The following is a 24,299-nucleotide window of genomic DNA, read 5'->3' as shown; positions in this document are numbered from 1 at the left end:
CTTCCTTCCTCCCTCCCTCCTTCCCTTCCTTTTTCTTCATAGATGACAGTTCTAACCAGATGTTAAATGAGATAAGTAGCAGTCACACCAACGGAAAGAACATTTACTTTCCAAATACTTGACCTAGAAACAGTGTCTTATACATGTCAAGAAATATTTGTTAAGTTAATATCAATATTACTTATTGGATGAGATGCTTTGGACATGATAGAAAAATGTTGAAAAGGCATCAAAGCCCTGGTCCCTGATCTCAAGAGTATAGACATTCCTTCAGGAGATAATATGTAAGTATATGAACATAACAGGTCATTCAAAGCCTAGCTGGAATTTAAGATACTAAAGGAATACATAGCATATAGTATATAATAAAAATATAAAAGGAATGCAATGGGTACTAAGAGGAATACATAGTATACAGTATAAAAATGGTAAATCAGATTACCTCTTCCACTGAGGAAGATAAGAAGATGGGCTATCAATAATAGTTAGCATATCTACATATGTAGATATGATATGAGATATGAGATATCTACATATGAGAGTTGACAAATGTAAATTGCCTGCTACAAACCAGTGGACAGTGGATTTATCACAACTGGAAACATTTCAGCAAAGGATGCCATACTAGGACTGGGCAGGTGCTAATTTGCATAGCAGCACAGATTCATTTTTTAAAAAATTATTTTTACTGAAGTATTGCTGATTTACACTGTTGTGTTAGTTTCAGGTGTACAGCAAAGTGATTCAGATTATATATATATATTATATATATATATATTCTTTTTTAGATTCCTTTCCCTTATAGATTATTACAAAATATTGAGTATAGTTCTAGCACATATTCATTTTGAGATACCTTTAGAGGTGACGTCCAACAAAAGTATATATTCTTTGCACCAAACCATACCCAGTTTTCGTATCTTTTCATGATTTTTGATTGAGTAAAAAAAATATATAGATATGTCAGAATTTTTATAGTTATTTAAGACTCTAAAGTCAGTTAATCACAGAAGAATTAGAAGTAATATTTTTTTTTCTTGAAGGTTATTTATTCCACTTTTCTACTTAGCACTTCATTTTATTCAGATCAAAATTTTCTCTTATGTGTTTTCAACTTAATAATATTACAGGAAGTATGAAAAGTATAGGAAAACTCATATTCCCATTAATGTTATCAGATAAACTGGCTGGTGTCAGCTCAGTTAGTTGAAAAATCAAAAGAGACATTTTAAAATTTAGGTAGCTACCATGCTATGCAGGGTTATGACGGCAAAGGAGACCTTGGCCCATGAGGATGGGACTAACCCCTAACCACCTTCAGGTCAGACTAACCATCACTTCCTTGTGAAAACTGTCACTTCCTCCCCACCCAGACATGAGGCCTCTAGGTATTGGCTACTTTTCCCTATAGAACACCGAACACTTGAAATTGATTAATTTCAAGCAATCATTGAGTGTTAGCTCTTCCCAATAGGCCATGATCTCCCTGACGGTCAATAGAACCTGTTTGCTCACCACCATATTTCCAGTCTGGCATGTATTCTAAAAAGTCTCCTGTAAACATTCTTAGGGAGTAAGAAAAAGAAAGTAAAGCTCCTTCCTAATTCTGCTAAGGTCCATGTATTCATTGTGCATATTTCAATTGCACCTGATAAACATCCAGCTTGAACTACTTTAAAATTTAAAAGTCAGTAAGGCTTATAGGCCAATAGGTTCTTAAAACCGAAAAAGTATTTGCTAAAATTGAAGGGAGGGGAGGCTGGTAGGCACATTAAGCAATGATGCTCACAGCGTCTCCCAGCCTGGTCTGGAAGCAGCAGAGGCGTTTCCACAGTTCTGGATTCTCAACAACAGTAGTCTTGGTATGGATGGCTTTTATTTTATTTATTTAAGAGCCATAGGGATTCATGGCAGCTCAAATTACCACTCCTATCTCTAACGACTCTTTCCTGAGGAACAAGTATGCCGGAAGAACAATAGCAATTGTACAAATTAATTCAAAGGGTGCTACCAATATAACTACTTTTGATTGATTGACTTAGAAAATAACGCATATATCATGTTTTGTACTTAGAAAATATCGTAGAAAATAGAAAATAACGCACGTATCATGTTTTGTACTTAGAAAACAGAAAATAACGTAGAAAATAGAAAATAACGCACGTATCATTTTTTGTACTTAGAGAATAGAAAATAACGTAGAAAATAGAAAATAACACATGTATCATGTTTTGTACTTAGAGAAGAGAAAATAACGTAGAAAATTGAAAATAACGCACGTATCATGTTTTGTACTTAGAAAGTAGAAGATAACGTCGAAAATTGAAAATAACGCACATATCATGTTTTGTTTTGAGGAAGACTGAGAGAGCAGGAGTGGCAATAGGGTTAGGAGCAAAAAGTGTTCTAACTTCATTCTTTCTTTCTTTTTTTTTTTTTTTTTTTTTTTTTGCGGTACGCGGGCCTCTCACTGTTGTGGCCTCTCCCGCTGTGGAGCAGAGGCTCCGGACACGCAGGCTCAGCGGCCTGTGGGATCTTCGCGGATCACAGCACGAACCCGTGTTCCCTGCATCGGCAGGGGGACTCTCAACCACTGCGCCACCAGGCAAGCCCTGCTCTAACCTCATTCTTAAGGATGCTTTATTGCTCCTCTACATGAAAGCACAGAGTGGCCAGTAATATCTGATTCTTCTGGGGCCCTGGAACTCCCTACTGTTTTCCTGTGTGCTCATGGTGTTTTCTCACACTGAAGCTACTCGTGTAAATCAATCCTGCTTACACAGAGATGTGTATGATGAGATGGATTTTTTTCTTTATGAGTTATACTTTCAGCCCACATGTGGCTGCACATGAAATATCAAATTTTCCCCCCTTTTTCACTTTGCGTGTCGAGTCAGGCCTCTCCTCTGTTTACACAAGGACAGAAGAAAAGTTTGAGGAAGGTAAAAGGGTCGCTGGGCCCATTATCCCAGCGGTCTATGGTTTTCTCTTGCCATCTCCTCTCATCCATCATTGTCCCCCCCAAGGAACTCATCTATATCCCCTGAGATTTGGTTATTTTTCCTACATAATGCTCCTTTTAGGGAACCTATTTTAAGATCATTAAGTTCTCTGCAAAGCAGTTTTGCCAGAACTTTCCCGTTGATCCCAATTTTCTGTCTACTCAGATTCTGTTTTCTCTGTTGAGGCCGTGCAGGGAATATTCTTTCTGATTGCGGGGAATGGTACAGTAATCTTACACCATATATATTTTTATACTGAAAGTCATAAGATCTTTATTTTGCATTCCTTAACCATGAGCCGTCATCCATTTCCCATCCATCACAAGGGCAACTCAGGCCGGCCTGCTTCTCCACCAGAGAGTTCCTGGGAATTGAGTCCTTTTACCTCTCATTTTGGAATAAATGGGGTTATGCTTGTTTGTTTATTTTGGTATAAACGCTTACAATTTCTAGCGTCTCCAACTGTCTAATTCCAGGTATTTCACGCTTCTAACACTGACGTCACAGCTGTTTTCATTAAAAATAAGCACAGGGTTTGAGAGAGCAGAGAGAGGACCCAGTTAGGAAACAAGAAATAGAGACACAATTGCCTTAACACTTTGCTAACTTAAGGTGGGATGGAGGGATAGAGGTATTCACTGATTCTGGGGACAAAGAATGTCAGCGTCTTTCATCCCTATATTCTGCAGGACACTGTTTCCAGAAGATGTGAAAAACAGTGCTCCATGGTCAAATAACTTTGGGAAACTACGTGTTCCCAGAACACGTATATTAAGGGCTCTGATGGTTTCCCATTAAACAAACCTATTTAACCTTGTTTAGCTCAGCATCCCCTAAATTTATTTGAGCTTGAAACACGTGTCACAGTTTACCCAGAGGTGACCTGCAGAATGACATTCCTTGGACTACCCAATTAGAAGACAGAGAAATACAATTCTATTATCTTACAACTGATATGCTCTTGGTAGATATTAAAGACATGAATTTAATTTCCTTCTTTTTTATTATTTTTAAATTTATTATTATTATTATTATTTTTTGCATTACACGGGCCTCTCACTGTTGTGGCCTCTCCCGCTGCAGAGCACAGGCTCCGGACGCACAGGCTCAGCGGCCATGGCTCACAGGCCCAGCCGCTCCACGGCATGTGGGATCTTCCCGGACCGGGGCACGAACCCGTGTCCCCTGCATCGGCAGGCGGACTCTCAACCACTGCGCCACCAGGGAAGCCCTAATTTCCTTCTTAAATCATTGCTTCACTGCACCTCTCAGAGACTTGAGCCAAGGGGCTTATTGACTCAGAGGCCGATCTCTGAGGGTAGGTTCCTGGCATCTTGAGTGAGATAATGGGCAGGAGAGACAGGCATTATAGAGAGGGAAAGGATTTTTTAAAATTCCTTTACCTCCACGTTGACATATCTAGGGGTTAGGTTTGATGGCCTGGGTAGAATTTTACCTAAGGGACATCTACGTAGGAAGAAGAGGTGGAGAAGGGAAGTCCACTCTTCCAGGTCTGCCAGAATTTGGGGGATAATTAGAGAGAGAGGATGAAGGGTGAACTGATCAGGTCTGTTCCAATTTCCCCTCATGAGCCTTTGGACTAGAGATGAGGGAGAAGACTGGGTAAATATGGAGGGCTCAAGTCCCTGATCCCTACCTAGGAGACATGGTGTTTAGTCTGTGGTGTGGACAGGCAGAGTATCTGAAATGAATTTTATTGCTCTGCTCTAGGTTTTTGAATGACATAGATGACCCACCAATTCCCATAGTACTCAGATGAATTGAGACTCAGTGAGTCTTCCATGGGGCCAGATAGGTCATGTGGCAGAGGTTTAAAGGGATCCTTAGCACCCGAGAGAGCCAGGTTGTGGCTGAGTCGGCCAGGAAGGGCCACGAGAACCCGACAAAGGTGAAAGGAGCCAGAACACAAGGTTCGCCACCATTGCCTTCAGCACATGTCCCAGCAGGAATAGAGGGCAAAACAGGGATGCTGTGTGGTCTATGACCCCCTCCCTGAACCCCCAAAATATCACATGAGCCCTGCAACCTGCCCCAACCATGCACCTGAGGCCACCGTGTAGAGAATTTGGGGGAAAGGGGCAGAAATAATGAAGACTGAGCATTAGCTATAGGGAATATTTACATCTGGGGATTGGACTAAAATTTAAACTGAATTGGGCAGTTAGTTATTTCCTGCCTTTCTACCCATAGGGTGGGGCTTATAAGAAAGGCCAGATTGATAATAAGCAATATAAAGAGACTACATTTTCTTTGCACATCTGGATTTTAGTGTGATCGAAATTTCAGATATTGCTACATGCTTTTTCTGTGCGTATATTCACAAAAGCTTATCTCAGGCCACCTAATCCCCAGTTTTACGTCAAACTGCAGGATTGCCATAATGCGTCAAAAGCTTATTGTGTGGAACTGTAATATTGGTTTCCTTGGCTGTCTGTCTTATTGCACCATGAGCTACTTCACTGCAGAGGCCTTATTTCATTCATTTTCCCCCAACACATAGAATAACACCTTAACAGAACAGATATTCAGTAAGTGTTAGTTGAAGTGAATGAATGAGTGAAAGAATGAAAGAAAAATGCTCAGCCTCTGCATCTCAGTTTGTTTCTCTACAGGGGGGAATCTCACCTGGGTATTCCTTTCTTTTAATTGAAGTATAGTTGATTTACAATGTTGTGTTAATTTCCGCTGTACAGCAAAGTGATTTAGTTATACATATATATACATTTTTTATATTCTTTTCCATTATGGTTTATCACAGTATATTGAATATAATTCCCTGTGCTATACAGTAGCCCCTATGTTCATAGCAGCACTACTCACAATAGCCAAGACAGGGAAACAACCTAAATGTCCACTGACAGATAAATGGATAAAGAAGATGTGGTACGTATACACAATGGAATACTACTGAGCCATAAAAAAGAACAAAATAATGCCATTTGCAGCAACATGAATGGACTTAGAGATTATTATACTAAGTGAAGTAAGACAGACAAAGACAAATACCATATGATCACTTATATGTGGAATCTAAATACAACATAAATGAACCTATCTATAAAACAGAAAGAGACTCACAGACATAGAGAACAGACTTGTGGCTGCAGGAGGTGGGGTGTGGGAGAGGGGTGGATTGGGAGTTTGGGGTTAGCAGATGCAAACTATTATATACAGAATGGGTAAACCTGGGTATCCTTTATGATGACAGGAAGAAAAATGAGCTTCCTTGGAGAGTTTGGTAGCAGCCATGTTTCTGTATAGGCACAACATCCTTTCTTCTTTTCTTTATCTCTTTCATCTGTTTTCAACGGCTTACTTTCTTCTCCCTTTGCCTTTCTTCCCTGGGAATGCTTTGGAAATGAAGGTGATACTGGCTGGGAGGACGGAGGAGTGGTCTTGTCTGGGAGTGTTCCCAAACCCTCCTGCACTGTGACTCAGGAAGAATCTTAAATTTATATGACCAAAAAAAAAAAAATTCATATGACAATTTTGGGCTTAAAGGAAAAAGAGAGTCTTCTGTTCATAGTTAACCTTGCTAATCTCTAAATGACTTTCCTGTCGCTGCCTTCATCTTGTACCCTCCCCCCCTTCTACCACCGTAATCTCTGTAAGTCAGATACAGGCTGCATGTCTTGTTTATATGGCTTCTGTACCTCCTCTGTGTTCCCACGAGGCTTTATGGTGACACGTTCTGATGGATTGTAATCAAATTTATGCCTATTTTCTCCTTTAGATTGCAAGCTCATTCAGAGCTTGCTTTGTCTTCATTATTGCATCTCCACGTTTTACAGTATGGGCATTTAGTACATGTTTGCTAAGTGATTAAACTAGATAGCTTATGATTCCTTAAAAGCAGGAAAAAGAAAAACTTACTTTCCAATGCGTATAGACCTTTCTATTTCCCGGCTGCTTCATCAAGCCTAGCAGATGTCATAGACTGTCCACCCTTGCCCTCACCACTCCTCTAGCTGAAGAGATGCCTGGGTGTTTCAGGGAGTGCCCAGGAGGACAATTAGAAATAAGTCCATTTTTATCTTTTCGCTCTGACTGCTTTTATATGTGCCCTGTCCTGGGAGCCTCCTAGAGTTCCTAAAGATGCAGAACTCCCAAGTTGCTAAATGGCGCTGGGCTCCCTTCAAGACTCACTGCATTAGAGCTGGGCTGAAACCCAAGAAAGATGGGAACAAGGTTCCCTCTTTTCTGCTTACGCCTTCCCACAAAAACCGGAAGAGATGAGTGTATTGGTAGCTTTCTCTGTAAGAATCCTTGACCCCTTTTGGGTCTCAGTGCCCAAGGGAAGCTTTCTCTAGACTCCCAACTAGGGACTAAAGATCTATGTGTACTGGTATCATACCTGTGGCTTTCCTTTTCATAATCTTATCATGCTGCATTGCAAGAGCCAGTTGACTTATCTGTTTCTTCCATTAGCCCGAAAGCTCCATAAAGACAAAGATATTGTCTATTTTGTATACGCTTACCATCTGTTTACCTATCATTATATCTGGCATATAATAATAGTAATAATCTAGCAATTATGATAATAATAATAGTTAGTTAATACTGTACTTTTTCTGAACCAGACAGTCTTCTAAGTGCTTTACCTATACTAGATCATTCGCGCCTCACAACAACCCTTTGAGGGAGATACATATGGATAAGCGGAGGCACAAAGAAGCTTAGTAACTTGTCGAAGGTCACCTCGCAAGTAAAGGGTAGAATTGGAATTTCAACATATGAATCTGGTTCCACAGCTCATGTGCTTTACCACCAGACCACTCCAGGACACTCACTCGATTACATGGTACTGTACTCTACGTTGGAACTCTGGGAAATGGGCTCATTTGTGGAAGCAAATGTAGTCAGACTGGCCTGAGGACACCACTTGCAGGGCCCTGAGGGGACTCCCAGCATGTCAGGGAGCACAGAGTTTATGAAAGGAGCAGGGACTGTGAACAGGACGTAGGAGTATAGAAGAGTGGATGGTTCAAGAACCTGGAGGAAAGTCAGGGGCACAATTAGAGGCTCATATAAGTGGGGGGTTTGAAGGAGACAGAGTTAGGTCTAAAGGAGATTTTTGAATAAATTTCTACGTTAGGCAGTCTCTAGAATTCCCATACCACCTCTTCTAGAAAACCTTCAGTAAGGATCTACATTATGTTTTAAATTCGGCTTTCTTTAAGTGAGACCCCTCACTAAAGCTGGGAGTCTTACTACATGGAGTTCCAGAATTGACTCAGCTTTTATAAGCAGTCTGTGAGGTGTGTGAGTTAATTGCTATAGCCTCAACCTTGTCTTTGCATCTCTTGGGGGAAGAACGAGGAGAAATGGTGATGGTTGGCGCTTGAAACCAGCTGTATTTAGGATTTCTGAACAAGTTCACTCTTGTTTTGGAGTTTGGGATACATGTATTCACGAAACTGCGAAAGGGAAAGAGGGGAGGAAAGGATGAGATGGTGCGGAAATAAGAATAAGAGAAAGTGAGGGAGGATGTAGGAAAACCCGCGTCTTTGATTTGTATTGTGTGATTTCTGAAACTGCTCCAGCCTCGGTAAATCTACAGGATTTATGTGGCTTCATTAATCACATTTTCTTTTGAAATGGAATTTTCTGCCTCGGAGCCTTTGAACGTTGACGTCCAAATACAACATATTCTTTTAAAATCACCTCTGGATAAAGGCAACACTGTTGGGGTAATTCCCCCAGATTGTAGGCGGAATCTGTTTGGTCCTCAGATCTTGATGATAATATGCTGAAAATAGAACTTCCCTTCAGAGAACAGAAGAATTCTGGTATGATTAGGATCCCAGTTGCAGACACCCTGAGCCAGGAGTCCGTGGAGAGAGAAAAAAAAAGAAAGAAAGAAAGAAAGAAAGAAAAAAAAAAAGCCCCTTGTCTTTGATGAATAACAACAAGCAGCGCCATCTAGTGGCAACTCATGTTTATCTTGGAGTCGGCTTGACCTTGACCTCCCCGCCTAGCTCTTTGCTATTATCAAACAAGCTGGAAAACAGAAGTTCATCTTTCCAGTGGCAGCGTGATCTGAAATCTGATGGAAGGGCTTAGGTGAAGACACGAGAGTGTTAAAATTGCTGCCGACCAGAGGCTGCATCCAAGGCATGTTTTTTGGTTTGTTTTTGGAGGGGTTGACTTTTGAATGCTGGTAAGTCCACAAAAGCGACAGAGAACAAAATTTGTGTTCTCTGGAATCCTTCCCTTCACTGTCATCATCCCCGGGAGTCACACCAGATATGCATCACCTTATCTAACCCTCATATTCCCCCTGTTTTGCTAATCAACCGAAGCACAAAGTGGTCAGGTGCAAAGTCAAGCTGTCAGAGCGGCAGAGGTGAGATTTGAATCCCCATCTACCTAGAAAAGCTTTCGCTCTGATTCAGCTTTTGTGGGAATTTTCCTCCGCCGGTCAGTTCCCTGGAAGGCCCACGTTTCCAGGCCTTTGCCACGGATCTTCAGCCTTTCAGGGTGATGTGATTGAGATAAGTCACAACACCGTAGAACAGGCAGGGGAACCAGAAAGGTGTCTCACGCTTCCTCTTGGCTGAGCTATGGAGAGCAGAAACAGCCCACACGTCATCTCTCAGGGCTCGGATCCTGTGGGTGAGGTTGCCGCAGCTGAGGGTGGATAAGTGCTCTCTTGCTGCAAGTCACCACCAGCTGCCACTCCTGGGGACACTGCCACTCCAGTGAGCTAGGCCACCTCCTGCCTCCACTGTGGGGATGGCAGCCACACCTCCAGCCATCGTTTCTGCCCCACACTGCTCCCTTAAAGTAAATTCCATCCATTCGGTTCTAAGAAACCATTTTCTATGCATTAGTGTATTTTTATTGCACAAAAACAAACTTTACCTTCTTTATAATTAGGGACTAGATAGATGTTGATTTTGAAATAATGAAGTACTCGTTTGATTACCAATTTACTTGAGGCTTTTCAACTGATGACTTGATCAGAAAAATAAATGTTAATTTGTTAATTAAGTGTTAATTCAGCTCACTGAAGTATGGAATAGAACATAGTGGAATATAAACTCTCTTCAATTCAACAGGTTAATGATGGAGATTAAGAAAACAGGTCTGGCCTACTCTAGGCTCTCTTAGAGAGCAAGAGAGAGGCATTCAGCTAAAGCCATAAGCTTATGGTAATAAAGCAAGCATATGTAGCTCGGAATTTTTAATTTAGCTACTCCATTACAGTTACACAGGTAAAATGTTTTACTTGAGCAAACTCTGTAGGCCACTGCAGCTACACCAACATAAGGGACATAAAGTAATAGGTTATACAGAGAATTAAGATTTCCTCTTGCTATTTTAGTTGATGCCTAAGAAAAGGTGACAAAGGAGGTTTCCTGACTTTTCAATAAACAAATTATTTTACAATTTGAATAAACAAATCTAAGCGATAACAATGTCCTTGATTGGTGAGAGCTACAGCTGCCAAAGCCATGCGATCAAAACAAGGATTCTGTTATACTCTAATGTTTCATCCATAATGTTAAAAAGTTGTCAGGGAGTCTAGTTTGTGAATGACTGACTTCTGCCCTAGTTGACATTTTGGAGAGACATTTTCTGAAGGATTAGATCAGAGTCACTCTGATTTTCCATCAGCAGGTATTGGCTTTGGTATAAAATGCAAGCAATGTGAGCATGGAAGTAACAATGGGGTCTGTTGAGATATCTGTAAAATGCTTTTTAAAAAACTAAAAGCACATATTGTCTCGAAGTTAATATAATTAAAAATTAGAATTAATTTCCTCTGATAACTCAGGCTTTAACATTTCTGAAAACCAACTTGATATGGGTTTTAGAACTAAAACTCAATTTCTTTCAACATCAGCAAGAAGTAAAGATAGGAAACCCAATGTCAACAAACTCTCTGTTGATGAAAACAACCCCTGATTTTTATGACCCTCGGTCATGGTAACCATGTAAAGAGGGGTGAACCAGGATGGCAAACTTGAATAAAGATCTGGTCACTTAGTGGACTCTGACTTGTGTTACCCCTGGTTTAGAGTCTACACCATCACTTTTTAAAATGTCTGAAACCATGGCGAGGACCCTGTTTCTTAATGGAAATCTCACTCTAGAGGTTCTACCCATGGCGGCCGGGTGGAGGAGGAGGGCACCATGTGGCCCTGAATGAATAAGAATAAATATTATTTGTTGCAACCCTACTAGGTGCCAGTGTTGCATTTGTATTACGAGCCTCAGTACTAAGTGTTTTTTGTTTATTTGTTTGTACATTCCTCTTTCAATTCTTGCATTAACTCCCTCCTCTTTATTTATGTGACTCTGAGAGCTTAGGTAACTTGCCCAAGTTCAAGTAGATTTTTGCCTGCAGAGTCAGAAGACTTTGTGCTCTCTCCTGGCCAGGCTGGGAAAGTAGTCACCAAGGGCAAGAAAGCACCCGCACCCTTTGGGTGACACAGAGCAGGGAGAACATGACGTGCTCACTTGTTCAAGCAGTTCCTCCGACTATGTCCCTAAGCTCCAAGTTGAGTCCACAAAACTGTCATATTCTGACACCCTCCACTATCCGCCCCCAACTGCTTTTCTTGTTTCACAAGGTAATAGAGATGTTAATAGTTTGGGAACCGAACTCATGGCTTTGTGGAAATAGACAGCCACCAAATGGTGGGTCTAGGAATGCAGTGGGAAAATAGTGAGGTGGTCCCAGGGCTGGCAATTCCCTCACTTTGGGACTGGCCTTAAGACAAGGCAAGGGCACTCTCTGCGCTACATGACTCTGTCCCTGTGCACATCACTGATTGGCCCAGTAATGGACACCTGACCCAAACCAAGCCAATCAGATCTTTCCCCGGAATTTTTTGAATAGTACTTAAGGGGCTTCCCTGCAGGCAGCAATGCTGTTAAGTGTAAAGATCAGGAATTGCTGCTGGTTGCCATGTTTCCTGCAATGTAGAAGTTAGTTTGAAAATGTAAGGCCAGACACTATCAAAATCTTAGAGGAAAACATAGGCAGACCACTCTATGACATAAATCACAGCAAGATCCTTTTTGACCCACCTCCTAGAGAAATGGAAATAAAAACTAAAATAAACAAATGGGACCTAATGAAACTTAAAAGCTTTTGCACAGCAAAGGAAACCATAAACAAGATGAAAAGACAACCCTCAGAATGGGAGAAGATACTTGCAAATGAAGCAAGTGACAAAGGATTAATCTCCAGAATTTACAAGCTGCTCATGCAGCTCAATATCAAAAAAACAAACAACCCAATCCAAAAATGGGCAGAAGACATAAATAGACATTTCTCCAAAGAAGATACACAGATTGCCAACAAACACATGAAAGGATGCTCAACGTCACTAATCGTTAGAGAAATGCAAATCAAAACTACAATGAGGTATCACCTCACACTGGTCAGAATGGCGATCATCAAAAAATCTACAAACAATAAATGCTGGAGAGGCTGTGGAGGAAAGGGAACCTTCTTGCACTGTTGGTGGGAATGTAAATTGATACAGCCACTATGGAGAACAGTATGGAGGTTCCTTAAAAAACTAAAACTAGAACTACCATATGACCCAGCAATCCCACTACTGGGCATATACCCTGAGAAAACCATAATTCAAAAAGAGTCATGTACCACAATGTTCATTGCAGCTCTATTTACAATAGCCAGGACATGGAAGCAACCTAAGTGTCCATCGACAGATGAATGGATAAAGAAGATGTGGCACATATATACAATGGAATATTACTCAGCCATAAAAAGAAACGAAATTGAGTTATTTGTAGTGAGGTGGATGGACCTAGAGTCTGTCATACAGAGTGAAGTAAGTCAGAAAGAGAAAAACAAATACCTCATGCTAACACATATATATGGAATCTAAAAAAAAAGGTTCTGAAGAACCTAGGGGCAGGACAGGAATAAAGATGCAGACGTAGAGAATGGACTTGAGGACACGGGGATGGGGAAGGGTAAGCTGGGACGAAGTGAAAGAGTGGCATGGACATATATGCACTACCAAATGTCAAATAGATAGCTAGTGGGAAGCAGCCGCATAGCACAGGGAGATTAGCTCGGTGTTTTGTGACCACCTAGAGGGGTGGGATAGGGAGGGTGGGAGGGAGGGAGACGCAAGAGGGAAGAGATATGGGGGCATATGTATATGTATAACTGATTCACTTTGTTATAAAGCAGAAACTAGCACTCCATTGTAAAGCAATTATACTCCAATAAAGATGTTTAAAAAAAAAAAAAAGTAAAACGTAATACCAACCCAGCAGATGTCCATCTCAAGTGGCCCACTGTTTTCCCTACTTTCCTTTGTAATGCGTTCGGTTTTAGTTTGCCTGGTGAATCTTATATCAAAATGTGTGAAAATCGCAACGTTGTCCTTTTGGGAGAAACAAAGGAAAGAAATAAAAGTAACATTGAAGGGAAAAAAAAAAAGTTAGTTTGAGAGAATAAAGACAACATTCAGAAAGAAATGTGGGATGAGATGGAGAGTGTGTCCTGATTGTCTTTAATAACCTGGTTCCTATTGTTTTTGAAGGCCCCTTGTACCTGTGCCTGGATCTATGCCTGTCTTTAAATCAGTACATGTTGTGTTTCTGTCACTTGCAACCACTGGATTCTGGCTGACACAATCTCCTTCCTCAAATGATTAATTCATTGCATTTTCAGTCTCCTAACAGAATACAAAAAGCCTTGGGTTGGGCTTATTTTTTAAGCTGTTTTAAATTAAAGAACAATTGCAGTTCAGCTGTCTTCTTAGAAGCATTATTAGTACCAGCCAGCTGAGGAGGTCTTGCAGACTTGAGGCAGAGGCCAGGCGAGGCCCTTTGGAGATAGAAAGGCAGAATTTGTGAGAAATACAAGGCTGAGGGGTGGGATGGGGAGGTTTAGACAATAAACCACAGGAAGAAGAGACCTCAGAGTGGAAAATGGTTTTGGAAGTGAGTTGTGGAAGAAACAAACATATATATATATATATATATATATATATATATATATATATATATATTTTTACTTCATGACAGTCTGAGGCCAATCTTTCTGAGCCCCTAATCAAATAGAAATGGCTCTTTTTTTTTTTTTTGGAAGAGAGGGGCAATATTCATTGCAATTTTTCTAGAATATTATTTCTAAGAATTCACTGACTCTGGAAGAACTAAATAGAATCTGGTCCTACCCTCAGCATATATTTTTCTTTGAAATTTTTAGTGTTACATAAATGACAAACATGAGTTTTTGCTCAGTCATCCATAAAATAGGGCCTACAGGCCTTAAAAAGCACCTTCTAGTGATCCTTCATTTAAAACATGGCGGACTATAATTTTAGAGCAGTAAACCTCATTATAACATACTTATATTTGACATTTTCAGGCTGTATTGTTCATGTTTTTCAGTCCTGGAGAAAGGCCCATTAAAGCTGTGTTACTCACATTAGTTCAACATTTAGCCATTTATAACACAAACCCCAGTCTTTTGGAAAATGTCATTTAAAAAGTTCCACCATATATGGACATTATTTATTGCTTGAGCCCCATTGTCTACTTATAATATACCCTTTATCAGACCCAAATGCCCACTTCATAGAATTTCGTTTTGAGCAACAACTGACTTCTTACATTATCCAATGAGGCAGGAAAGTTAAATTACAGCCAGTTCATATCATAGAAACAAAACGTTTCCTGCAATTACTGATAAGGGACAGTTCATTTTCTCTCTGTCATCCTGAAAAAAACCTCCTAACAACAATTCATGCCTGGTTAAACAGGATTTCCACATCTCCCGCTGACATCTTTCCAAATAATTCAGGGTTGTTATTACTGTACAGCCCTGGCAAGGCTCAAAAGCAAGCAGACTTGACGAGTCTGCTCAAAGCAGAGCTTAAGTAGTTGTAATTAATAATAATTACATGTCCACTACACTCCAGTTTTATCATATTATCCGTCAAGGCAAATAAAATAACCCACATACAACACGCTTGCAACAGGATTCGGGCATTAATGAAGCCACTCTGCATATGTCATCTCTCTAAAGTTTAAAATATTTGTGGCAGTTTCTGTTTTATTGATTTTTATTATTCTATGCCTGGTTGCAAAATGTTGTTGGATGGGTTACAGCTTGGGACCTGCGCTATTCTCTTCCAAAAGCCTTCTCCTCTCCTGCCGTGACTCGGATTCGAACCGAGGTTGCTGCGGCCACAACGCAGAGTACTAACCACTATACGATCACGGCGAGCTACAAGGGAGCTGAGCGCCAGGAGTCCTTTAAGAGTCACTGTGATATTAAAATCTGTGGAAACACTGCCATCTATTGCCTAAAGATGTACATTTTCTTAATATTGGCAAAGAGGAGCAGTGTTTCAGTAATCTCCAGTTATTTAAAGGAACAATAACAAAGTGTCTGAACATGAAACTAATATTGTCTCCTTGGCTGACGGGCGCAATTGTATTACGTAAGATTCACTGGAGTCACCGTCAGGAAACGATAATCTAAGTAACGAGGCTGAGAGAACCCAGCCTGTTCACTCAAGCTTCCTACTTTTAACCAACAATGAATATAGATTTCCCACCCCGAACTGCCACCACCAATTACGCTGCATTAAATGACACATGAACCTGAGCCTCTCTTGTGGTTTCTCCACTGCTAGCCTTATTTCCATGTGCCTAGGCAGCAGAGACATAAAAAATATGGCAAGAACAAAATGGACTGAGGACTGGAGAGAATCAGGGAGGCTTGTTCTGCCCTATTAGAGGGAGCCGGGGTGAGCACACCCTGACTGAGGAAAGGCCTTCTTTCAAATCCATTGGTCCCTAAAGGTTTTTTTTCTTTCTGGAATATTTGTCTTAAGCCACAGTAACGTCAAAAAAAAAGCTTTCTGATAACGTTAGCAACCCACCACACAAAGAAACTGGAATGCTCCATGCTAAATAAGTTTCAAGGAGACATTTTTAAGAAATTTCCTTGTTATAAAAAAATTAAAGTTGTCTGGACAAGCTATCCCCCAAGGTTTGAAAACCTTAAAAGGAAACACACAGAAAAACCTCTTTCTAATCACTGGATTGTAATCGGGTGTCTCCTTTAAGCCTTCTGAATGGAGAGGCCCTGGGAGCAGCTGGGGCTAGTTGGCACTGTGTATGGGATGGCAAGAACCGAATCCATCTGTTGGGTGGCTGCCAAGAGCTCCAGTGCTTCTGGAAGGAGGATATTTCTGCAGATAAAAGCTTCAGACACAAATGGTCACTCCCTCCCTCACTCCCTCCCCTCTGATCATCTATGGCCCCTTCTCTATCTTCCTTCAAACTCTCACAAATCCATTTTTCTTCCATGGTCACAAAGAAAACTATCGCCCTGAGTTCCTGAGCGAGGCTTATACATTCTGGGCAGGAAGCAAGGCAGTGCCCTATGGCCTGAACAGGAATGCAGGTGGGAGAATTTGCTAAGAGGTCAGTCCGTGGCAAGAAGGCAAAGCAAATCTCCTGGCTGGCAAAGGGGAGGTTCCCGAAGCACCATCATTTGTGTACCACTGTCATAATTTTTGCTATGGGCACATACCAATTGAACAATAAGGGAAATCTCTCTCTTTAAAAAAAAAAAAATCAACTCACAGAGTACAAATTGTGGAAACAGACTTCTAGAGTCTAATTTTGGCTCTGTCACTAAGTGGGGGAACTTGGGCTGCTTCTTGAACCTTTGTGCCTTGGTTTTCTCATCTGTAAAGTGGAGATAATAATGGTAACTACTTCATAGAATTCTTCTGAGGACTGAATAGGTGATGACATGCCAAAAACTTTAAGTAGACCTGTCACATGGTAAGCACTGTAGAAATGACAGTTATATTATTTTGTACCATTCCATAAATTGAAAAACACCATATCATGTTCCCTAAATAGAGATCACTATGAAATAAACTATGAAAACAAAACAACAGAATTAAATTCTAGCCAGATATCCGGAGCCCAAGTTTTGCTCTCAGTTAAAAAGGAAGGTGGGCAACAGTAGGAGAGATGTTAAAAAACATATCAGCCTCTGATCAAGGCTTCTCTCCGACTCATCTGAATAACTGGAAGAGATTTGAAAAGGGAATAACTTTCTCTTCACAGGATGCAATATTATGATATGTCACAGTCATTACCACCCCTGAGATTACCTCACACATTGCATCTGTCAGGCTAGGTTATGCTATGTGACAACCCCCAAATCCCAGTGCTTCGAATAAGGAAAGTTTTCCCTTGCTTTTGTTCCATGTTCACTGCAGGGCCCTGCTCTGCGTCTCCTCACTCAGGGACCCAGGCTAAGGGAACAGCTACTTCCATGAACATTTTTTCATTGCTTTACAAATGGAAAGAGAGCTCTGGAGTGTCTGGAACCAGCAACTAAAAGCTCTTCTCAAAACTCATTGTCTAGAATGGGTCACGTGACTCTGCCCTGCTACTAAAGCACCAAGAAGAGCACTGGGCCATGTGCCTGGAAGGTGGAATTGGAAATCTTAGGTGAACAGCGTTCATGACTCCCAGCCATGGCACTAGTGGAAACGCCAGCTTGGAGAAGTCTGGGAGGCTGTATGCCTAAAGGCAGACATGACTGTGGAGCAGGACCTCCGAACACAGGAGAGATTCCCAGCTTCTGGGTTCACCAGGTAGGGCTTTTCTTTGGCATCGGTGTGGGCTTCCCGTTTAGTTGATGATGTCAGTCATCTCGTGGTGGACTCTGAAATATTCCTGCCTATTAAAGAGGAAATGGGCTTCTGAACAACTACCGGGCTTTTCTCCTGACCATCACTGTCTTCTTAGGGATATGCATTAAGATTTCTTCTACAAGCACCAGTACGTACCACCCACTTCAAAGGGGTAAATTGATGGAATCAAAACATGGTTTCTGATGGCATTTCCAACTTCTTTGCAATCTACCAGGTGATTATTTTTTCTGACTTTATTATGTCAACACTGATGTTATTATCACCCTCTCACTAATATATCACTCACAAAGATTGTTGGGGACCAACTATAGTCCAGTCATTTTTCTGGATCTTGAGGATTCAACAGAGAATAGGAGAGACATGTATCATTATTTCATGCAGTTTTGTTTAGTGAGACAGATACAGGTGAATAACAGATGAATAACCAGATAGAATATATGAGGTGATGTCATGGAAAGGAATACATATACACCTATATTGCTTAAAGTTAGTTTTCAAGTTAGACTGAAGCAGAGAAAGCCAGGGAAGGCATGGCACCACTTGGTGGAGAACCAGAGCGAGAAAGAGAGAAAGCCTGCTTTGTCTCAAGTCCTTTCTCCAGTCCTTCTACCTGTGTGACCTTGGGCTAGTCACTAGACCTCGCTGGATCTCTATTTCCTCATCAGTAAGGTAAGGGGAGGGCTTTCCTGGTGATGCAGTGGTTAAGAATCCACCTGCCAATGCAGGGGACATGGTTTGGAGCCCTGGTGCGGTAAGATCCCACATGCCATGGAGCAACTAAGCCCGTGTGCTGCAACTACTGAGCCTGCACTCTAGAGCCCGCGAGCCACAACTACCGAGCCCACACACTGCATCTACTGAAGCCCATGTGCTCTAGAGCCCGTGCTCCACAACGAGAAGCCACCAGCACACCGCAAGGAAGAGTAGGCCCCGCTCACCACAACTAGAGAAAGCCCACGTGCAGCAACGAAGACCCAACACAGCCAAAAATAATAAATAGATTTTTAAAAATTAAAAAAAAATAAGGTAAGGGGAATTGGACTAGAGGATCTGTCAGAATGTTTACGTTTCTGATGTGCCTTCCATTTAATTTAGAGAAATACATTCACAGACGATAGCCAAATGTAAAGATTTTGAAGGGAAAAAAGCAATCCAAACAGATGAATCCTTATAGCTATACTTTTTTTCTTAAGTTCACAGAAGCTGTCCTTTTTGTCTGCTTCTAAATGTCGTGAACCTTATTTCCCTGCCTGTGGCAACATATTTTAAATACAGGGGGGTTTGTCTCTGGATTTAAGTTGCACGTAAAGAAGAATGTCTTGCTTGTGAGGAGCGTTTAGCCACGGAGTTCATTCCCAAAGAATATTGTGGACTTCCTTTTTCAGGAAGTTTTTTTTTTTTTTTTTTTTTTTTAGGAAGTTTTTAAACTTAATACGATTGCTGCTTACCAGCGTCTCATTGTTAGAAGTGATGGAGCAACAGACTTTCTGCCTTTCCTCTTGCTGCCTGAGTACAAGATTTTCCCTCTGATGGAGTCATTCCTTTCCCTGATTTTTCATAATGGATTCCAACAGGGGAGCAGGGACTGACAAGAGGGGCCCTGGGAGGCTTCCACACCGCCCCCCCCCCCCAGCTGAGCCTTTCCTCCAGTGTCGCCCCTCCTACCTTTTCCCAGACCCAGCTCTGCTTCCTCCTCTTCACCCTCTTCTTAGCTGGCCTCCCCCCTCACTGGGGGTAGGGAAATGACAGTCAGATCCATCACTGGGCTGGAGGCCAGGAGCAGCAATCCACTGGGTTGCGGCTGGCCGAGGGCCCGGTTTTCAGACAAAGACAGGTTGGGAACCCCCTGCAAAGAAGGCCCCTCTGTCCTCTCCTGCCAAGCCCTGTTTCCAGCCAGGGCCCAGACAGCTATGACCTTATAGGGACCTTAAAACCACTTCTTTGTTGGGTTCTTTCTCTAACTTCATCCCCATCCCAGGGAGCAGTGTGCGTGTGCGTGTGCGTGTGTGTGTGTGTGTGTGAGAGAGAGAGAGAGCGAGAGAGAGGGAAGAGGGAGAAATGGAGGGAGGGAAAAGCTGGACAAATTTGGTACACATAAGAGAATTTGATCCATGTAAGGGAATCAAGGATCGCTCACACACACCCCTGGGAATACTTAGAGGGGGGAAAAATAAGGTGGCTGACAGCAGAGGAGGTCCAAGTAAATGGTCGCTCCTGATTTCACACTTTCAAGCATGTTACCATTACCATAAAGAAGGCTGACAGCGCCATGGTCTCAGGTTTGACCATCTCCATAGCATTTCCTGCGTGTATCAGAAAATTTTTGATCATGAGAAATCACAAAGCACGAGAGAAAATGCTTTATTTTCAGAATGCTCGTAACCACAAAATGTTTTACCAGGTTACATTTTGAAGGGTAAACTGCCTGGAGTGCTTTTCCCCCTTGCTTATTAATGAATTTGATTTAACCAAATCAGAAATCTTGCTGTGGGGAAAGCAGGAATGGCGAGGGTGGGAGTGGGGGGTGGAGGGAAGGCTTGTTGGTTGTTGGTTTAATTTTAATTTTTTTTGCCTGGAGTCACCATTAGAAAACTCCAGATGCAAAGCTTTCTAATAGAATTCCTCATCTGATACAGCCCTCTGGAATACGTGGGCCTAACCTTTACGATCTGGCGGGCCAGGCCTCTATTTGGAAACCTTATGAGGGGGGCCGATCCATTAGTGATAAAATGAACAGCTGAAGGCCTGCGGCGGCAGAGTTAGGAAAAGTGGTGGCAATGGGACCCCCTTAGGAAGGGGGAGGGTGGAGAATGGGGTCGCCTAAAAGTGGAGAGGCAGGGAATGGCCCAAGACCACATTTTCTCGTCCCATCATATTAGGAAGTTAAGGTTTTAAGAAAAAGAAGTGTTGGCAGGATGGGGACCAGTTAGCATTCTGGATTTATGGCCATGAGGGTTCTAGCCGATCATCTTGGAGCTATTTTTCTTAAAGAAACTTCAGTATAGGCTGCTGGAGGTTCTGTGGCTGAGAGCCTTGGAGAAATGATTTAATCTCTCTGTGCTTAAGTTTCCTTCAGAAAAAGGGGACAATTGGGCTTCTCTGGTGGCGCAGTGGTTGAGAGTCCGCCTGCCGATGTAGGGGACGCGGGTTCGTGCCCCGGTCCGGGAAGATCCCACGTGCCGCACAGCGGCTAGGCCCATGAGCCATGGCCGCTGAGCCTGCGCGTCCGGAGCCTGTGCTCCGCAACGGGAGAGGCCACAACAGTGAGAGGCCCGCGTACCGCAAAATAAAAAAAACCATGCAATGAGTCAGTGCTTAATAAATATTAGCTATGTTTTAATCAGACCAGACACGGGAGGGAGCTGCAGTGAGCTTCAGGCCAGGATGAGGAGGTGTCAGAGGGGCGGACATATGCCAGGACCCAGAGGTGGCCTGAGGTTTACTGACTGGACTCTGATTACGATGATAAGTGGCGTCCGGGCCAAGTGGCTAGTCAGATGCCAGAAGGAAGAATGCCTCAGGGTCTGGACAGGTGGTTCCCATCCCAGAGATAGGGGCGTGACTGGGACACATAGTGAGAGTAAGGAGAGAGGCATAAACACAGCGTCAGAATCCAGAAGGCCCCCAACGTGGAGACAAGTTTCGGGCTGTCATGTTGTCCCTTCTGCTCTACGGGAGCCAATACTGGAACCAATTTAGTCAGGAGATGTGTGGCATGGGAGTTGGAGGAAGAAGGGATGGTTGAGACATGTAGGAGCCGAAGTCATCCCTCAAAGCCCCTCTGTGTAGAAGGATCAAGGCCCTCGGCTCAACAGCTGGGCCTCTTCTTTCTCTGGATCTTTCTTTTTAATAACGGCAAGGACAAGTTTGCCCTTAACGTGACCGAGCTCTCACACATATGAGGTACCTGGCCCGAGTTGGGGTAGCGTTGGGGGGAAACCCATGACACACCTCTGCAAAGGAGTGGACTGTATCTTACTCATCTTTCTCTTTTCCCCACACTTAACCTTAGTGCCTAGGACACAGCATAGGCTAACTAGATTAAAAAATTAAATTGGCCTGGTTGCGCATCAGAACTCCAAAGTTTGGTCTCCCTTTAGAGCTGCAGGATGAGCTGCTAGATGCTTAAGGGCTTTTAAATTGGCCTCTTTTCCTTAACTTTAGGTGTTTTGTTATCAACGAGCTTAATTTTGCCTTTCCTGCAATACATATCACAAGTACACTTATGCTGAATTGCATATGGGTCTTTGTCTAATTCTGACATCCTCTGTGACTGTCAATAATCTTTGGGGCCATAATCTCCCCTGAGGTGGGGCTATGAAATAAACAAGCACCATCACAGATCTGGAAGGGACTGCTACCCAACTGATCAGACATCAGTCATATGGAGATTAGAAATATGGGGAAAATTGTGCTACTAAGCATCCACTGATCTCTCGATTCTTCAATCACGAGAGCGAGAGACAAAGACAGACAGACCGAGAGACCAGGGAACTGGATCGCCTGATGGCATGAACATTACATTAACCGTTCATGCTTTGTTCTGCTTTATTCATGATGAAGTTTCTACTCTGAGAACATTCATTTAACCTCCTTTGCCTCACTGACTTTAAAAAGAAAAATAAATCTGCTCCTTGCCTACTATACAAAGGTATTAAGAGAAAGATGTGAAACATTCACGGTGGTTTGAATGATGTTACGTAGAGCATACAACTGCCATATTTTTTTTTACTATTATCGTCATTATGGTAGCCACTATTGATTTGGAAGATAGATATTAAGTTTATAAGATGAAACCAGATTTCTACCCTAGGTAACCCTAGAACCATAAAGATATCTTGCATGAAAAACCTGGCCCCCTGACAGCTTTCCCTTAATTATCATCAATTCTTTGAGTGGGCTGAAACGAAAAGAAAGAGAGAAAGAGAAAGAGAGAAAGAGAGAGAGAGAGAGAGAGAGAGAGAGAGAGAGAGAGAGAGGGAGAGAGAGAGGGAGAGAGAGAAAGAAAAAAAAAAAAAAAGGAGGGAAAACCAGCCTAATTGAATGTAGGATAAACTATTCATTAGCAAGCTAAATAGCTGTGACATTTAATAACCTATAGTGCCTCATGAAAAACTAAGACATTGCCAAAAGTAATTGAAGTTTGTGATTCTCTAAATTGTTATTTAAAGCAGAGTTTGGCAAGGCTCTGTGGGTCTGCACCAAGTTTAATTGCATTTTTAAAATTCCGGGTGCTGACTGAGTTCCCGTACGCGTTATCTGTGTGGTGAATCCCTTTAGAGTACACTTGCTTATAGTGAAACCTTATGCGAGGATTTTAAAGTTCAAAGCCTGTAGGATCTATCTATATCAAAACCTGTGCTTTACTTTCTGACCTTTTAACTGCTTGATTCCCAGCTTGCGTATAACTCCCAATTCTTGCCCTTCCTGTCCTGGTTTATTTCTAATGAGATGGCCTGAATTTTTATTCCTACCGCAAAGAGCTTGCTGGGGGGTTAAGATGGACTTGACCCAGGGAGAGGATGTCCCCCAGGGATGACTGAACGGGCTCTGGAGCAGAATCACCACGCAGCCATGTTTGCCTGTGGAATAAGCCGCAGTTGCCGTGTATCCTAGAGACCATTAAATGCACACAATGCATTTAGTACAGACCTTTCACACAGTATATTTATGAGAGGCATCTACGATTGTGTGACCCTCACAGTGACTGAAGGGCTTTCTCCACTGCCTGTAATTTCCCATGAATAATTATTTTAAAAGAGCTACAATTTGTTGAGCACATATTAAAGCAGCAGGCACCATGCAAAACATTTCACAGGAATTAGCTAATTTCATCTTCACGGGAGGCTTAGGTATTACCTTAGGTATTATTATTTTCTCTATCATACAAGGTGCAGAGTTGGTTAAGGAACTTGCTCAGGACCACACAGCCTGAGCCACCAGAGCTGGGATTCGAACCTACCAGGCTGATTCTGGATCCCACCTGCTTCACCAACATCCTCCACTACATACCATTTACACAGTGCTGTGTCCCACGGGTGAAATTTCCTGATCTTCTCCCCATTGAAATTTTTATGTCCTATGTCTTATCACACAGGAACCTGGATCTCTGATAGTTTTCGTTTCCTACCCCGGAAAGGAGATCACAAATAATGGCTTCCACAGGAGGCTGTGAGCATTAAAAGAGAATGAGCAAAATATGCATTTGGTAAAATGTCCAGCAGTACACACCATGTATTAGTTTTCTGGGGCTCCTATAACAAAGTCCCACCAGCTGGGTGGCTTAAACAAGAGAAATTTATTGTCTCACAGCTGTGGAGTCTAGAAGGAGTCAGCAGGGCTGGTTCCTTCTGAGGGCTGTGAGGGACCGTCTGTCCCATGCCTGTCCTCTAACTGCTGGTGGTTTGCTGGCAACACTTGGCATTCCTTGGCTTGCAGATGCATCACCCCTTCAATTTCACATGGCATTCTCCCTGTGTGCTTGTCTGTCTCTGTGTCCAAATTTCTTTTCTTTTTTCAAATGACATCAGTCATATTGGATTAGGACCTATCCTAGTGACTTCATGTTAACTTGATTATTTTTATG

The 24,299-nt window shown here is 42.2% G+C and overlaps 1 non-coding gene across 1 annotated transcript; it reads right to left on the bottom strand.

The window, feature by feature from the left end:
- Window positions 1-15,177: 15,177 nt before the first annotated feature.
- Window positions 15,178-15,249, bottom strand: TRNAH-GUG. The gene has a single exon. It is a non-coding gene; the product is annotated as a tRNA-His (tRNA).
- Between the last annotated feature and the right edge of the window lie 9,050 nt (window positions 15,250-24,299).

The sequence above is a fragment of the Monodon monoceros genome, unplaced genomic scaffold (assembly GCF_005190385.1).
Source record: "Monodon monoceros isolate NGI ecotype Baffin Bay Population unplaced genomic scaffold, NGI_Narwhal_1 Super_Scaffold_5, whole genome shotgun sequence".
In the NCBI taxonomy this organism is placed as follows: Eukaryota; Metazoa; Chordata; class Mammalia; order Artiodactyla; family Monodontidae; genus Monodon; species Monodon monoceros.
This window is presented reverse-complemented; position numbering and strand designations above follow the sequence as displayed.